The following is a 15,411-nucleotide window of genomic DNA, read 5'->3' as shown; positions in this document are numbered from 1 at the left end:
GTTCTGCAACCTTGCCGATATATGATGTCAAGGATATTGGCCTCATGTTGTCCAAGTTAGGGGGCTTTCCTGGCTTAGGAATAAGGATCGTCCTGGCCAGCTTCCGCTGCTCTGGCACCCTGCCTTCTTTCCATGCTGCATTGATCATATCCTTCATGGTTTCAATTGAATCGTCATCAAGGTTACGAAGGGCCTTGTTTGTTATACCGTCCGGGCCAAGGGCCGACTTGCCGTTGAGATCATGCAAGGCTCTCCTGATCTCCTCGATGTTAAAGTCGCCCTCAAGACTTGGATTGGGCCGGCCCTGGTACTGTCTATTTGGTGGTGCCAATCGTCTTTTCATTGGGAGGTACTTATGCACGAGCCGCTGCACAACTTGCTGTTCTCTAGTGCGCCCTATGTCTTTATGCAAAATTCGAACATATTCCATGTCTTGCCATTGCGCATCTGACCATCGACGGAGTTGGAGATTTCGTCCCATTGCTGCCTGGATAGCGCGCGACAATGTTCCTCGACTGATCTGTTTACCTGGGCTATCTTTTTCCTCAGTCTTCGGTTCAGGCGCTGACCCTTCCAACGGTTCAGTAGTGCTTGCTTTGCCTCAAGAAGATGAGTGAGGCGACTATCCATTCTTTCAACCGGAAAATCTGTGGTAATGGTGGAGGAGACGGATTTGATGTCATCTTTAATCTGTTTGACTCACTGCTCCAAGCCTTGTCTGTGGCCATCTTGTTCCCTTTCCATCCTTATCTTACTGAACTTATCCCAGTCTGTGAAGTGGAATTCTCTCTGCTTTTTACGCTCCACCGAGAAGGTAGTGGCAAGAATGCAGTGGTCACTCCGTAGGTCTACAGCATGGTTCATCCACTGGGCCTTCTTGATGTTCCTTACAAATGAAAGGACCATCAAATGTAAGGAACATACAAATATGAAAGAAAAACGTGCACATTTTTTATTGCGTCTCATTATTAATTTTAGGTTTTATTAATCTCCTAAAGCAGCAAATATATAAACTACGCATGTTGTGTTAAATATTTTTTGCCATGTCACGTGGTATACTGTTGACAACGTCAGAGCAGACTCGTCTACGTAGAGGACCAACGTCACTGCATTGCCGTGTACGTAGGGCCATTCCTATGCCTACGTCATGCCCTCATTCTCTACGCTTGCGGCTGCAGAGGAGAGAGGGAGCAGCTTTCATCTTGAAATTTGACCCATTTCCGTGGCGCGTAGCGTTGCAATGTTTGGCAGACGTGATCATGAACGCTTCATCTACGCGATGTGCTTGTCAGCTCAAAATTTTCAAACCTGGTGAGTGGCCCTTTAAAGAAAAACATCCCGGCGCGGTTCCGAACTTCTTACGACGAAGCTCAAGCTGTCTTACTGCCTCGGAAGACCCTCTTTTTCAGAAACGCGTTTATCCTTTGCCAACTTCTTCCTGTTTCATTCAATTTTGACATTGCTGGTCGCACTTCTACTGTGACGGATTGCGACCAACGTAAGAGTGCGTGGTCGCACTCATTCTTTTTCGTTCCCTGTCAGCTGGCAAGTTACGCGCTCCTGCTTTGAGGACGAATCGGCTACTTCTATGTCATTGTTACGTTTTGAGTATACGTCACGGGAATCGTACTGCTTGAAAAGTGAACAGAAAAAGTTTCTCACTGTTGAGAGTAGACTGGCGCGGCCTTTAGGGCTGTATTGTATATTGTTAGTGTTCTGGAGTAATAATTAAATGTTTGTAAATAGATATAGCAGTAGACAGTGGTGCTCAGTCGGGAGCCACGTATACGTACTAGTGATTACTTCTACGGCTAGCCTAATAACGTAGAATAGTCGACGAAAAGATAAGGAGCGTATTATTTCTTGTTCTAAAGAGCGGCTGAAGGCAAGGAAACTCCTACGAAATCAATCACACGTTCGCATCACTCACCGTGTAGTCAGCTTCAATTGATAGACCCCGACGGCTCTCGGAACCCCACAAATGTGTTCAGAAGAAATGTTCGACGATTCGTAGTACGATGTACTCTACTATGGGAAAGCATTACGCTGTCCTGGTTGTGTGTTTAGAAAAAAGTTGCTAACGTTTAGAGTTCTTGTGGGGGCGTGGTACTCTACTTTGGAAGAGCAAAAAGTCGTTACGTGGGCCTCATATTTCATGAGGCCCCATCTACAATGTGTTCTGGATACATGTTTCGCGGTATAGGAGATACTGTGATATTCTCCCTGATAATGTCGGCTATGTCATTGTATTTGCGTTTAATTGTCATTGGGTGTTAGCCCAGCTGATGCAGAATCATTCTCCCCGACCTTGTTGGAGTAAATCTTGCAAACTGTGCTCTCTCTTGGGCTTCTGCTATTTCTTCGAACGTGTTGTGAATGCCAAGCTCAAGTAGACGCTCTGTGCAGGTATGTATGGGTGGCCCAGGACCTTCTTGATAACTTTCCTGAGAAGCAAATTCAGTGTCTCGGACTCTGCTCTAAACCAATCGTGCATTGCTGCATCGTACGTGAAGTTGCTGAGAACAAACGCGTGCATCAACCTAATGAGGTTGTCTTTCTTTATCCCATTTCTTATGTTGGCCACTCTGCGTATGAGGTGCACCGCGCTGTCCGTTTTCCAAGTTAACTTGGCTATAGATTCGCAGTTAGCGCCGATAGACTCTATCAGCATGCCCAGGACTTTGGTGGAGTCGACCCTCTGGATGGCATCCCCTTGATTTGTACGGAGGTAGATGTCTATCTGCTTTAACGGCTTCCGTCCCCTTGGTTTCGGTCCCCGAGGTGTAGTCCGATACAGTAAAAGTTCTGACTTACTTGAGGAGCACTTGAGCCCTGAAGGACGAAGGTACTCTTCTACGGTGTCAATCGCCTCTTGCAGGGCGCTCTCAATTTGCCCCTCACTTCCACCTGTGCACCAGATGGTAAGGTCGTCCGCGTAGATGCTGTGCTTCAATCTTTCGATGGTCGATCATTTCTTTGACAGTCCATTCATGGCAATGTCGAACAGCATTGGTGAAATCACTGCCCCTTGTGGTGTGCTCCTTGCTCCTAGTTCGATCGCTTTGGTCTCGATATCTGCATTCTTCATCAGGGATCTCTGATCTTTAAGAAATGACCATACGTAGTTATAGAAGGCTTTCTCCTTACCAAGCTTGAAAATTGCTTCGAGTATGAATGAGTGGCAGATGTTGTCAAACGCTTTTTCTAGATCTATGCACGGAATGACTCTCACGTCTCTGGTTTCGTTGTCGATAACCTAGTGTTTGATAAGCTTCATTGCATCTTGTGTGGATAGCTCTGCCCTGAATCCAACCATTTTGTGTGTATATATGTCCTCGATGGCGCGGCGTTTTAGTGTGATCTACAATACTTGCCTGCTACAAGTGCAAGCTACAGCGCAACTTGTTTTGAGCATAATGCGATAGAGAAGAAGGAAAATAGAGACAACAGAGTGAAAGTTAATGATGTCTGTGTTTGTTCTTTCACTGTTGCAACTTCTCTTCATCCTCAAACTGAGCTGCAATATAGCTTTACGATATTACCATGCACGGACTCACCCAGTCTGCAGTTCCTAGGAAAAGTCCCCTATGTCATAATTTTTTCCCTTGGTGAATCAAGAAGTAGGCCTACGCACTATGCACCTGTATGGTAACACGCATGTCTGTGCAGCTGCACACTGTGTTGATTTTTCTGCTGATAAGAGCCAATGATGAATACTGTGCACTATGCGTTTACAGCGCCTCTGAACCAACCACACCGCAGTTCACGCATTTTTACGCTGGTTGTGGTTCTACACGTCTGCTAGGCACTATTACATGCCTTAATAAATAGCTTGCGACTACATCAATTCTTGTAGGTCTTCTTCTTTTGGTAATTCATTTTCAAGCATAAGCAAGATTATGTTGCAGAACACCTGTCTGCCACTCAGTAGTTATGCGTTGAATACTCATAAAAGATTTTGTAATTTTTTTGTTTGCATCTACCTCAATCGCATCTATCTCAAACTTATGCTCACAGATAAAGCAGGGCTCGTATTCACAAAACCATTCTATGCTAGAAATGTTTGTATAAGAGCATTTCAGCCAACAAACATGCCGACGTATCTATTACGCAGTCGGCTGATCATTAAGAAAACACACTTACAGAAAAGACGTATTTCGAATTTGGGCCTTGATATTTCACTCAGAACCAACCCAACGGAGCCGACACCGAGGCTAGTATTCCTGGAAACGAGCTCTTTAAAACTAGGGCTTAGAAAGTAAGTGCATGCTAACTTTACGCATTTCTTTTGTGCAGCCAAACTTGACGATAACGAGCCGTTCATGGAAGATAAAGTTTAGAACAGAAAGCCCGTGGGATTCAATAATATGAATTTTGGGGTCACGCAGCGTGGCTAGTGTACAAAGACACCAGGGAATATTGGAATACCAGTACACGCACCAGGTTGAGTATTCATTCACTCATTCATTCATTCACTGTTTATTCAGACAAAAACAAAGATTCCCTAAGTTGAAGGGTATAAAGGCAGATTACCTCTGTCTGACTAAGGTCCCTCCACCCATAGATTTGCTTAGGTGAAGTGGAACAAAGGATACCAATTTCATTCTGCTTTTGAATGAGGGGACACAAAATTCAAATTCAAAAAGTATAACAGATGCAGGCACATACGTTTAAAAATAACACATTACAGTCATCACTAATTTGTAGTACCAATATATATATATATATATATATATATATATATATATATATATATATATATATATATATATTTAAATGCAACAAGGAGAAATTTCTGACAGAATTACTAAGTACCATAGAGAAATATATTTGAAAAGAAAGAAATTGAGCCATTTTCATCTAATATGCAAAAGCACGAACGACACAAAAGAAATATTTATAATAAATAATACAATCAAGGCTCCTTACAAGAAAGGAAGTACATCTTAACTTTTTTCTTCACGCTGTTTTTATATAGCTGTGTTGGTTTGATTTCTGAAGTCTTACGTTCTCTCATCTTACCCCAATGTCCCAAGTGACCGAATAAGAATTTACAGGCGGCAACAGCAGTAGTGGTAGTGGTGCCAGCAGTCGATGAGTGCTTTATCGGGTTTCATGGCTCCATCGCTTCTTGGCATATACCGGGCTGGTAACAGTTACAAACAATACACGCTGTCTGCGCACGTTGAGAGAGGGACTGCAATGAGGCAAAAGAGGGAAGTGAAGCTTAAATGAAAACAGGAGGTGGGTAACTTTAAAAGAGCGAACAGCGTTTTAGCGACATATCGTAATCACAGCGCCAAGCTTGCAGAAACTAACTCGAAGCGTTTCTTTGTTAGCTTACCAGCATGGATAAGAATTAAATTACAATATGAACGAGATGGAACCAATCAGCCCGACGAAGCGTGTAGCGGTGAACAAGATAGCGTGTTTGAGTAAAAAGGCAGCGACCGAGTTTAAATGATGACGTTAAAAAACCACGGTGCTGATGCGTGAGAGTTGCTTTTCCCTCGACTGCCTTCATTGAGCTCGTTAAGTGGTTCGCAGACGCGGTTGCTGATAAAAATGAGATTTGGCCACGGGGCAGTGTAAGCGACGTGTTCCTGGCTGATTACCACGTATCCCAGGTGTGTAGGTTGAAATTGTTTTTGCGATAGGGAGATTTAGCGGGGGGGGGGGGGGCACCTTGAAATGGTGATTTGTCGCTCTGAGCCACGGCGCAAACAGGTTCGGAGGGGCGCCATGGGCCTGGTGCGCCACCCCCTGGATACGCCACTGACATATCTATAGATAGCGTTAGGGTACTGGGACGATGTGCAACTACGAAGCGTCCCAACGTACACAGCCTGCATTTCTGACAGGTTTTCTTGAGCAAGAGTTATTTTTCGTTCTTTCTCGTTTGCTGCTAGTGCACTACTGCTCATTAGTTCAGGGATGCTCTAGCCGTGTCTTAAAAAGTTATAAGGCTCAAACAATTAAAAACAAGGCATCCCCTTGACACAAAATATTAGGCAGCACGTAGCGGTGCGTATTGCTTAAAAAATACAGAAGTTCTACCCCATTTAGATGTAGACACGCTAAACAAGAACCGAAAAGTTAGAAAGGTGTCTTTAACGTCTTGAACTTCTCGTAATATTTATTTTCTGAAAACTAAAAGAAATTGGCCAAAATATATGACAGCTGCAAGAATAATCACTTGGCTTAAGTAGCATGTGTTTTGTAATTCTTTGAAAAGCACAGACGCAGAGAACCGGAGAGAAATATTACAACTTCAAGAACGAGCACCAAGCCTTATATACACAGTAAACTTTTTACACCATGAAGAACATAAAAAGGGCATTTCTATTATTCACACCTTTCTTACATGGTTTAACACCCTTTCTTTGAATATACACCCTACAAAATTGTTGTAATTGCCAAAATGATGTCAATATGCATGTCGTTAGGGTGTTAATGAAAGATCTTGAGGGTGAATTTTTAAAACTCCGAAAATAGCTAGGGTATATTTTATCCCCACTATAGGATTACGAGAGACTCCGGAAACGGAGGGCTTCGAAAATTCAGCCCGTTTGAAATTCATTAATCTGCCCGTAAATCAATGGCCACAAAGGCCGGCATTTGTTCACACAACACCAGTCGAGCACCATATCCACTTCCTCAAAGGAGCGGGTGGTTCTCGTGTAGGCGTTAAGCTTTGTACATGCTTGCATATTAAAGTCGCACGCATAGCGCAACGTGCCTGTTGCAATAACTTTTCAAAGGTTACAATGCCGTAGTGATCCCATGGACAAAGAAATTGTAGAGGCGTTCGCACATTTAGAACAATTGAGAAAATGTGCAAGAAAATAATTTTTTCGCGCTGCATGATTCTACATTGTTTTACCGCGTTTTACTTTCTACATTAAATGTCAACGAATGAACGGGCTAGTGCCAGCAGCTACAGACAGCACATATACAAGTGTAAAGTAAATTGAGAAGAGAAGCTTCATTGTAATAAAACCCTTTCCTCGGTCTAAAACCATTTGAGCGCACGTCGTTCTCACAAGCTTCTCGAAGGGCGCGTTCACACTTGGACTCGAAGAGAGCGAAACCGGTGAAACTCTCCGGAAACTGGCCCGTTTCGCTGCCGGATTGGCCGGAAAACCACGCCGCGCGGCCGGCGCACAGTAATCGCTCCGATACCGATTTTCCCGCCACGCGAAACCGAATCCGCTTGCCGCTTCACAGCCTTGGCTGCACTAGATCAAACCACGTGCCCTAACCAGCTGGCCGCAGATTCAGCATGGCGGCACAGGCGTCGGCGGTCGCTTGAATTGGCTCAAATCGCAAACTGCCCGTGCAGCACGACGAAGCTTGATGGCATCAACCAGGACGCGTTCACCGAGAGCCTCACTTGCATTACCGTCGCCGAGAACTCTGGAAGTAAACTGTTGTAACTGAAGTGTAACCCTTATAAGTTTTTGGCTCAGTTATAGCCAAAGCTTCTATCTCTTGTTTCAATCACCTTGTTTCCCTTTCGGTCTTTACTTTGAGTCTTTATATTGCAACGTACACTGAAAATCAACGCCCATTCTACCAGCTTGTCAGCTTGTGTCTACTTCGCTTGCGCCAACGCGCAGGGACCGACGAACGATGTACCAGTGGTGACGAAGAACCGGAAAGAAAAACCCTGGATCCAAGCCTGACGTCAGCTACGACGATGGCGCACCAGCAACTCCCGGACTTCGATGACGAGAAAGACAACTGGAAGGCGTATGTCATCAAGGCAGAAGCATACTTTGAGGCAACAGGGGTGACAGAGTCAGCCAAAAAACGGGCATTGTTTGTGGCAGCCTTAAGTACTCGCACTGTCCAGATTCTATCAGGAAGAATAGCGCCCAAGAAGCCTAATTCTTTGGAGTACGAGGACGTCGTGAAAGCCTTGGACGAGTTCTTTGATCCCAAGCGCCATGAGATTGCAGAAAGTTTCCGCTTTTTCAACCGCTGCCAGTTGGACGGCGAGTCTTTTTAAGAATTCATTACTGAGATTCGCCGAATCGCGGACAACTGCAATTTTGATGCCATGCTCGACCGAATGCTGCGGGATAGAATAGTGTGCGGCATCAAATCGAGTGCGCTGCAAAAGCAGATGCTGACAAAGAAAGATCTGACGTTAGAGGACGCCGAAACAATGGCCTTCGCAGCTGAAGCGGCAGAGAATTATGCCCGTGAAATGGCGGCGAAGCATCAGCTTTGCTCAGAATGAAGGCACAGTCCTCCACGAGCAAAGAGGTACTCGCTGAATGCGGGCGTTGTGGCAGTGTCAGACATAACAGTAATGACTGCCGTTGGAATAACGCGCGTTGTTATCGTTGCGGTGGACGCGGTCATCTAGCACGAAAATGCCAGAATGATCAAACCGCAAAGTCTCGAACTCGACAAGCACCCTTGGAAACACGCGGCCGAGTCTTGGCTGTTAACGAAGGGGAAACAGATGAAGGCGTTGATGATAGCCCGCGCATTTGGACGCTAAGATCGACGCGGGAGGAAACTGTGAAGCCCCCAATACGGCGCAACTTCACGTGGGGAGATGCTGACGTATCAATGCTTATTGACACTGGTTCACCGGTCTGCGTCGTGTCACGTCAGGTTTTGGAGCAGCACAAGAACGCTTGGCCTCCGCTGAAGCCATCACGCATAAAGCTGTCATGCTATTTGGGAAAATTGCCAGTCTTTAAAGAGATCCTGTTGCCGGTATCATACGTCGGTGCAACCGTAGAATGCCCTTTGGTAGTGCTAGGGTGCTGCGGTTCAAGTTTATGTGGCCGAGACCTGATTTTTCTTCTCAGTGACGCAGGCTCCCCTGTTCTCAGCCTCTCATCTGAGCCACCGACTGCACAGCCATCTACCAACACACAGGTCCTTCCGGATGTAATCTCCGAGTTTGCAGACGTCTTCAGCTCGGAAGTAGGCCTCATCAAAGGACCTGCGGTGCACCTTCAGCTGAAGGAGGGAGTCACACCCAAGTTCTGTAAGGCCCGCTCTATTCCTTTCGCGCTATGCGACAAAGTTTCTGAAGAGATTGATAGGCTGGTGGCACTAGGCGTTTTGTCACCGGTGCGACATTCCGAATGGGCTACGCCATTGTACCAGTGCTTAAGAAGAACGGCACCGTTAGGATTTGTGGTGACTTTAAGGTCACATTAAATGCGGCATGTGAGCTGGAGCAATACCCATTGCCAGTAATTAATGACATGTTCGCTTCCTTAAACGGCGGCAAGCATTTCAGTACACTAGATCTAAGGGATGCATATAACCAAGTTCCGCTAGATGACGAATCGCGCCAGTTGTGCGTAATTAACACACACACAAAGGTACTTTCTGCTACAACAGATTACCTTTCGGTATTGCCGCTGCGCCAGCCATTTTTCAACGTAGGATGGAAACTGTTCTGCGGGGCTTATCGGGCGCGCAAGCTTATCTGGACAATGTCTTGGTGTCTGAAAAAGCAGGAAGTGACGACGTGCTCAAAGTCGTTCTGCAACGTTTCCGGGAGAGTGGTGTTAAACTATGCCTTCATAAATGAAAATTTCGGCAAACGTCTGTTACCTATCTGGGCCGTCAAATCGATCAGCAAGGGCTGCACCCAATAGGAGAAATTATCGAAGCAATCATTGATGCTCCCAGCCCAAAAATGTAGCCGAGCTTCGTTCGGTTCTTGGCATGATCAGTTTCTACATAAAGTTTTTACCGAACATATCGTCTCTGCTCTTTCCGTTGTATCGGCTACTGGAAAACAACAGACGTTGGGACTGGACAGAACAACAACAACCAGCGTTTGGCAAAGCAAAACGGTGTTTGCAGCAGGCACGGGTGTTAGTGCACTACGACCCTTCACAGCCGCTGAAACTAGAGTGCGACGCATCGCAAAGAGGCATCGGCGCAGTGCTTTTTCACACAAAAGGGAACAGGAACGAGCCTATTGGGTTCCGTTCGAGAACATTGTCTAAAGCCGAACAAAATTGTTCACAACTTGAACGAGAAGCGTTAGCCCTGGTATTTGGAGTAATGAAGTTCCGTGATTATCTTCTAGACCGAGAATGCATACTCGTCACAGACCACCAGCCGCTCCTGGACCTGCTGAGATCGGATCGGCAAACTTGACCGCTGGCAGCTGCTCGTATACAGCGCTGGACACTGTATTTGGGCGGATTCCGCTACAAGCTGCAGTATTCACCAGGCAAACAGCTCCTGAACGCGGACGCCCTCAGTAAGTTGCTACGAGAAACTTCTGAGCCAACTGCAGACGGCGAGCCACCCGAGTAGATTTCGGCACTGGCATCCGTACAGGAGAGTGCAGTCTCGACAGCGGAATTGCAGGCGCTAATTGCCAGTGATTCAGTGCTGGCCAAGGTTGTGCAGTACACAAGGAATGGGTGGCCTACAAGTGCTAAAGCACTAGAATGAAAATTACTCTCTTTTTTCGACCACAGACTCGAGCTTTCGCTGGCCCACCGTTTGCTCTATTGGGGCTGTAGGGTTGTCATTCCAGACAGCGTGCAGCATAGAATGTTGCACATGCTCCACGAAACTCATCAACAATCATCGGCGATGAAGGCAATCGCTCGGTCGGCTTTCTGGTGGCCTGGAATGGACAACGACATCGAACAAATGTCAGCGAGGTGCACAAGCTGTATTCAAAATCGACCAAAGCCGGCATCTGCCCCGCCAGTTAGCTGGCCGACATGCCAGGAAAGCTGGTCAAGAGTACATGTAGATTTCGCGGGGCCAATAAATGGAAGCATGTTCCTTGTTCTTATAGATGCTCACAGCAAATGAATTGAGGCCGTACCAGTGAAGCAGGCAACCACATCTTCGACTATAACTTGCCCTGCGCAGCTTGTTCAGCAGGTTCGGCATTCCGCGCACCCCCTTGTTTCAGATAACGGAACGCAATTCACAAGTCAAGATTTTGCCGATTTCATGAATAAGAACAACATAACTCACTTGCGCACGGCTGCGTTTCATCCCCAGTCCAATGGCCTTGCAGAGAGAGCTGTTCGAACCGTAAAAGATGGGCTGAAGAAGATTAACCAGAGCCGATTAGAAGATTGCTTTTGCAGACTACTCTTCAATTACCGGAGAACACCCCTCGCTTCGGGCAAGTCTCCTTCGGAGCTTCTCCTGGGCTACGAAATTCGATCTCATCTGGACACGTGCTTTCCTCCCTGGATTGCAGGAAGATCAGGTGAATCATATGAGTGGACCCTGGCACCAGACACGAATGTTTACATCGGCAACTTTGGCAAGGGTGAAAAGTGGAAGACCGGTACGGTAAAGTCAGCCGACGGAGCGAGGAATGTGACAGTCGAGACGCCAGAGGGCCTTGTTCGGAGACATGTGGATCAAGTTCACACAAGGAGAGACTCGGCTGAACCCCACCTGGACAGGGAAGGGGAAAGTATGCCTATGTCGAGAACTACGCAAGAAACTTCCGGATCAGGGCCAAACGTAAAGGCGGAACTCTCTGAGTCACCACACCAGCTGCAGTCATCATCCCCAACCCAAGACCAGGAAAAGCAGAAGTCCAGGAAACCTACAGTGACCACAGAACTCCGGCGCTCAACCCAACAGCGGAAACCGGTGCAGCGTCTCCAATATAATTGATGGTCAAGTGTTGTAACTGGAGTGTAACCTTTATCAGTTTTTGCCTCAGTTATAGCCAAAGCTTCTATCTCTTGTATCACTTACCTTGTTTCCCTTTCCCTCTTTACTTTGAGTCTTTATATTGCAACGTACACTGAAAATAAACGCCCATTCTACCAGTTTGTCAGCTTGTGTCTACTTCTCTTGCGCCAACGCGCAGGTACCGACGAACGATGTAACATAAACGGTGGAGCGGCAGTGAATCAACATGCCTCAACATGTCTCACTTTTGTGTACAGCCGGTTGAAACCGCACCGCCACTGCCGGTGCGTTCACTTGTGTTGTTTCTGCTGGCGTATCTAACGAAACAACGTTTGGAAAGGTGCGCGTTGTTTCTTTTCACTACTTTTTGTCAATAACTATAATATGAACTTTAGTTCTCAGCTCAAGGTAGCGACGGCAACGGCGGCGGGATGGGGCAAAACGAATGTGAACAACATCGACACGCACGGTCGTGGTATTCTGGCAGCTCTGGCGTTTTCATTTACTCCTCACTCCCCAAGTGTGAAGACATGCCTAATAGAAAAGGAACAACAAGGCTCTACTTCGTGCGGCTATCACGGGAACACGGAAAATTATTTCTGCAGGGAACTAAATAAATATTAGAGAATGACACGACGAATTCGAAGCGCACATAGTGCCTCAGAGAAGGGAAAAATGCCTTCACAGGTGTGTCCACGGCAGGGACAAAATGCGGCTACCGCCCACCCGGCATTCCTACGGTTGGGAGAGCTCGCGAAGTGCGCGTCTCTGTTGCAGCTAAGGCCAAGACCAGGCATGCGCAGAGCTTCCCCTCTATGCTCCGTGGAAAAAGAAAAGAGCTTTGCGCTTTGCTGTGCAACTCATCTACATTTTCATTATGTCACCATTCAAAGAAAGTGTGTGATTGTGACCCTGCGCCCATGCGTGCACCCTTCAATGAGTTCCGCTTTGATTTACCGGTGCTATTCGTCGCGGGGTGAGGCGTTGTAGTTGTTTTGTTCGCTTATACGTTGGTTTCAGCAAGCACGTTGGAAATTGAATGTAGCTTTTGTGCGGACCATCATCTGAGGTGCAACCTATAGACCTTATGCAAAATTGCGGCCATCTGGCGGCCGTCGCGTGCATACCGCAATGACAGAGGCTCGAGTGCGGCGTAGTACGCAGAGCTCGCGTGTGTTTACGTATACATATACGTAAAGCGGATCGACGTGAGGTGTGTATTGGCTGGTAATTGCAATGCCGACGTATTGCTGCGTCTATTTCTGCACGCAGATAAGAACTCCGACTGCTGAAGAAACAAAGATAAGGCATAAGCTTTGCTCCTTGTTATTTTTTCAAGCGGATGACGTTTTGAGCATGTGCTCTGGCTACTGGTTCTGAAGCACGTGTTTGCGAGTCTAAAAATGAGATTAGGCCTTGTACCTTGTTTTTCTATGTCACCTATCTACCTTATAAACGTCAGAACTACTCCGTTCATATGTGAAAACTAGTCCTAACATGAACCGTCCTTTTTGTCAAGGTATGACAAAGCATCTATTTTTTTTTCAACTTTTACCAGACGACGTTCTTTCATATCTTTATTATCATCTGCAATTTTCTTAAACGGCTCCGATATTTTCGCAGTGTCAGGACCGGGGTTAATTTCAATATCCCTCTGCTAAGATTAAAACTTTCCGGAGGCAGATAACCGCCAAATCAAGCAAGCAAAACAGGCATGGGCACGCGAGCACTTGCAGAAAAGGGTTGCTTGTACGGCAAGACTTGTCATAATATTTCCTCACCGGCGAAGCAAACGCAGATGACTGTCAGTGAACCACACTCTTCCGGTGCCGACGTACTCAGTAGTCGTGCGTTTGAAAGGAAGGTCCTTCTTAACGGTGCCGCAGGGTGTCAGTCCATGCGATGGCTGCATGCCGGCTTCTGCGCTTCTTGACGTTAAATGAAGTGGTGGTATGATAAGCGGCATCAAAACACCAATCCTAGGCGTCTTGGTGGTTGAAATCGCTAAACTTCTGAGCAGCCACAAGGACAACAGTATGCTTCAGTCTATACGCAGTGCGCAGGAGGCCTGAAGAAATGCACGACAAAAAGTAGAGGAGAGTCAGTGAGCCACATTCTTTCAGTGTCAACCTTCAATCCCGCTTCTTGTAAAATAACCAACAAATATCTTGCCTGGTGAACCTGCCTACTTTTCCTCTTCTCTCTGACGCTATCCTATCCACTTAATAACACGACACAGGCTTTCTCGGCGCAACCTTGGTATTGCCACATGGTTTGCTTGGGTGAGATCGAAGAGTGAAAGAAGACTAAGACGATCTCTCTGAGCCGCTGCTTGAGTAGTCGAATAAACGAGCCCATTCTTTATCAAGTTTGTCGAGAGTAACGTGACAAGACTGGTGGAGGTGCTGGGTACAACGTCTCGCAATCCACCCGATGCCCAAGACCCCGTCCAGCAGCCGGAACACAAGCCCTGCACCCGTGGACACTCCTGTTCATAGAGTAAGCCGCCGCCAACGAGGCCTACCGCCTGAGACACCAACCACTGACGCAGCGACTATGACTTCGACACAAGATCCCATGCAAGCTCCGACACCTTCCACGCCGATCTACTGCACCGTCCAGAACCCGCTCATGCCTAGCCCCTTTCACGGAGCGCAGCATGAAGATGTTGACGACTGGCTGAGTGAGTTCGAACGTGTCGCAGCGATCAATTACTGGGATGATGCCGCGAAGCTCCGGAACTTGTACACGTGCCTAAAAGACGGTGCCAAGACGTGGTTTTTGAACAGGGATGATGTTCTGACATCTTGGCGCGAGTTCCAGCGTCGCCTCCTGGAGACCTACAGGAGTCCCGACCGCCGCGAACGGGCGGAGCGTGCCCTTCAATCACGCATCCAGATGCCCAACGAGACCGTCTCGATGTACGTCGAGGACATGACACGGCTTTTCAAGCGAGCGGATCCTGCTATGGCAGAAGAAAAAAAGTTGCGCCACCTCATGCGTGGTGTGAAGGAACAACTTTTTGCTGGTTTGGTGCGTAGTCCCCCCAAAAGTGTTGCTGAGTTCCTTACTGAAGCGGCAACAATGGAGCGAGTACTGCACCAACGGTCTGCCCAGTTTGACCGTCAAGTGAATGCTGCCTCAACTGCCGAGATTTTCGCCACCCCTGGGAGCAAGAGCCCCGAATGGATTCGCGAGATCATTCGATCTGTCGTCCGGGAAGAAATGGAAAAGATGTACGGGACAAGGCAAATCGATGTTGGTTCTATCACCAGTGTCATCCGCGACGAGGTCCAGCAGGTGCTGCACGCCCATCGTTTTCCGCCCATGTCGCTTGATCTAGAAACGGCTCCTGTGTCTACTGACAGTCGCCGTCGTACGTACGCGGAAGCCTTGTGATCTGCCACTCCTCTTTCGGGTCAAGGAGTCCCGATCCAGCCAGTGCCGCACGTCCCGATCCAGACAGTGCCGCACGTCCCGATCCAGACAATGCCATACGTCCCGATCCAGACAATGATGCCGTCAGTCGCGATTCAGTCAGCGCACGCTGATTTGGACATCGATAGTCGCCGTACACCGACGCGAAAGTCTGATCTCTGGCGTACGCCAGACAGACGACCCCTCAGCTATCATTGCGGTGAGGCTGGTCACATTTACCGCGAATGCCCATACCGGTAACTTGGACAGCGCAGATTTTCCGTCAATTCCCCTCGTCCCCGAATTGGTCAAAGGCCAAGAGATATC

At 47.4% G+C, this 15,411-nt stretch overlaps 1 pseudogene; it reads left to right on the top strand.

Moving 5' to 3' along the window:
- Nucleotides 1–7,699: 7,699 nt before the first annotated feature.
- Nucleotides 7,700–11,646, top strand: LOC142765783 (uncharacterized; annotated as a pseudogene).
- The last annotated feature ends 3,765 nt before the right edge of the window (nucleotides 11,647–15,411 follow it).

Source organism: Rhipicephalus microplus, chromosome 1 (genome assembly GCF_043290135.1).
Source record: "Rhipicephalus microplus isolate Deutch F79 chromosome 1, USDA_Rmic, whole genome shotgun sequence".
NCBI classification, from domain to species: Eukaryota; Metazoa; Arthropoda; class Arachnida; order Ixodida; family Ixodidae; genus Rhipicephalus; species Rhipicephalus microplus.
Note: the sequence above shows the minus strand (reverse complement) of the source record. Positions and strands in the feature narration are given on the sequence as shown.